This window comes from Oncorhynchus kisutch, linkage group LG12 (genome assembly GCF_002021735.2).
Source record: "Oncorhynchus kisutch isolate 150728-3 linkage group LG12, Okis_V2, whole genome shotgun sequence".
Lineage (NCBI taxonomy): Eukaryota > Metazoa > Chordata > Actinopteri > Salmoniformes > Salmonidae > Oncorhynchus > Oncorhynchus kisutch.
The window spans coordinates 4,253,745-4,257,250 of NC_034185.2; positions in this window are offsets into that span (position 1 = coordinate 4,253,745).

Sequence of the window (3,506 nt, forward strand, 5' to 3'; positions counted from 1 at the left end):
ATTTTTTTCCGAGTTCCCGGTTGTCTTGAATAGACTGAAGTTGGAGGTCGGAGTTTTCCGAGTTCCCAGTTCCAAGTTGTTATGAACGGGGCAAGTGATATGCTACTTGGCCAGAAGTGTGTGGACACCACTTCAAATCAGCCCTTTGGGGCCTTCCATAGAGTTATATTACAAGTGCCCTTCCAAGAAGGCCACAGATGACTGCAACATTTAACAAAGAACTGCAGTTAGTTTCAGAATGGGTGGCAAGGAATAAGTTAGTCCTAAATATTTCTAAAACTAAAAGCATTGTATTTGGAACAAAACACTCACTAAACCTCAACTAAATCTTGTAATTTATAATGTGGAAATTGAGCCAGTTGAGGTGACTAAACTGCTTGGAGTAACCCTGGATTGTAAACTGTCATGGTCAAAACATATTGATACAACAATAAAGAGCTGCTCTACCTTCTCAACAACACTATCAACAAGGCAGGTCCTACAGGCTCTAGTTTCTACCTTCTTAACAACACTATCAACAAGGCAGGTCCTACAGGCTCTAGTTTCTACCTTCTTAACAACACTATCAACAAGGCAGGTCCTACAGGCTCTAGTTTCTACCTTCTTAACAACACTATCAACAAGGCAGGTCCTACAGGCTCTAGTTTCTACCTTCTTAACAACACTATCAACAAGGCAGGTCCTACAGGCTCTAGTTTCTACCTTCTTAACAACACTATCAACAAGGCAGGTCCTACAGGCCCTAGTTTCTACCTTCTTAACAACACTATCAACAAGGCAGGTCCTACAGGCTCTAGTTTCTACCTTCTTAACAGCACTATCAACAAGGCAGGTCCTACAGGCTCTAGTTTCTACCTTCTTAACAGCACTATCAACAAGGCAGGTCCTACAGGCTCTAGTTTCTACCTTCTTAACAACACTATCAACAAGGCAGGTCCTACAGGCTCTAGTTTCTACCTTCTTAACAACACTATCAACAAGGCAGGTCCTACAGGCTCTAGTTTCTACCTTCTTAACAACACTATCAACAAGGCAGGTCCTACAGGCCCTAGTTTCTACCTTCTTAACAACACTATCAACAAGGCAGGTCCTACAGGCTCTAGTTTCTACCTTCTTAACAGCACTATCAACAAGGCAGGTCCTACAGGCTCTAGTTTCTACCTTCTTAACAGCACTATCAACAAGGCAGGTCCTACAGGCTCTAGTTTCTACCTTCTTAACAACACTATCAACAAGGCAGGTCCTACAGGCTCTAGTTTCTACCTTCTTAACAACACTATCAACAAGGCAGGTCCTACAGGCTCTAGTTTCTACCTTCTTAACAACACTATCAACAAGGCAGGTCCTACAGGCTCTAGTTTCTACCTTCTTAACAACACTATCAGCAAGGCAGGTCCTACAGGCTCTAGTTTCTACCTTCTTAACAACACTTTCAACAAGGCAGGTCCTACAGGCTCTCGTTTCTACCTTCTTAACAGCACTATCAACAAGGCAGGTCCTACAGGCTCTAGTTTCTACCTTCTTAACAGCACTATCAACAAGGCAGGTCCTACAGGCTCTAGTTTCTACCTTCTTAACAGCACTATCAACAAGGCAGGTCCTACAGGCTATAGTTTCTACCTTCTTAACAGCACTATCAACAAGGCAGGTCCTACAGGCTCTAGTTTCTACCTTCTTAACAGCACTATCAACAAGGCAGGTCCTACAGGCTCTAGTTTCTACCTTCTTAACAACACTATCAACAAGGCAGGTCCTACAGGCTCTAGTTTCTACCTTCTTAACAACACTATCAACAAGGCAGGTCCTACAGGCTCTAGTTTCTACCTTCTTAACAACACTATCAACAAGGCAGGTCCTACAGGCTCTAGTTTCTACCTTCTTAACAGCACTATCAACAAGGCAGGTCCTACAGGCTCTAGTTTCTACCTTCTTAACAGCACTATCAACAAGGCAGGTCCTACAGGCTCTAGTTTCTACCTTCTTAACAGCACTATCAACAAGGCAGGTCCTACAGGCTCTAGTTTCTACCTTCTTAACAACACTATCAACAAGGCAGGTCCTACAGGCCCTAGTTTCTACCTTCTTAACAACACTAACACAACAACTGGAAACTCTGGGGAAAAAACGAGCTACGACTGGGAAATTATATTTTGAATAAGAGCACTATTTTAATAGTAATGTTAAATTATACACCATTTAAGTTTGTGATTGTGATGTAATGGAGGCGGGGAGCAAAATGATAATGGCTATTGTGTTAGAGACCAGAAGATACCAGCTGAATGACTGGAAATTTGTCTGACACTAGGACAATTCATCTTTATTACACGTGGGTAGTGCAAACCAGCCAACAGAATGGTGTGCAAAATGTATACACATAACTGTTCAGTGTGTAATTTAGCATGCCATCATGCAGGTCAAGATAGTGATTTGAAATCAGCACTCTTTATGGGGAACAACCAGTGAAATGTATTGATGTTGATAGAGATGAATGTGACAGAAGAATAGAAACTAACTAGATTCATTGTTGTAAATGTGCCCTGGCACACACCCGTCTGTGGGTAGCTCTACCAGCCTATTGAACCAGTAGGTAGATAGGAGAATCCCTTTCATGTGTTATAATTATGAGCTTTGGTCGAACAGGGTCAAAACGATCTTCTCCATGCTTCCAAAACGCATGTGCATCAAGTGGAGAAAAAGCGGGCTAGACGTTAGGCAAAAACAACTTACACCAAAGCAAAGCTGTTCGACACACATACAACAACACCGAGTTACACAGAAAGAATGTAGCCAGCTATATGTCCTAATCTTTTTACTTGAAGTTAATCTTTCATTGTCCTGGAGAATAATAGGCAGCGGAAACTACCGGAAAAAGTCGCTACGCGTAAGTCAGAACGCCGTCTGCTGATAGAATGCCCGTTAGTAAATGCGGGAATTTGATTGGTCTGATGAGAGCAAAGATTTCTCATCCGAGCGGAGGAGGGCAACTGAAGCACAAAATTAGTACAGAAATTACCATTAGAAACAGCTCAGCTCTGCATTTTCAAAAGATATTAATTATGCATTTGATATTTTTTTTGTCTGCATTAACATGACACCTGATTATACAGTAATTGTGCCAGCCCAAACCACTGATAAACTAACAGTCTAGCTCTATGTCAACTAGTCTTTCTGTGATTCCTCAGAGAAGAAGGTATGAGAGAAGAATCAGGAAGAGCCTGTATCTTACCTTATCCCAGTCTGTTCTGGAGACAGCAGGAATGACATGTTCATCTGTCTCTATCAGGGAGAACAGAACACATCAAAGTCAAGTGAAGAACAAGCAACTGGGGCTGGTAACCACTGCCAGCCACCAGGTGAGTTAGATATTACCGATGGTCAATCAGTGGAGGTCTATCGAATTAATTATGCAGTTATCTGATCACCTAATATCTGCAGCCTGTCTCTTCCCAAGAGTAGAGTATACAGGGGAAGAGGTAGGTGTTCAGGGAACTAGAGGAAGTGTGACG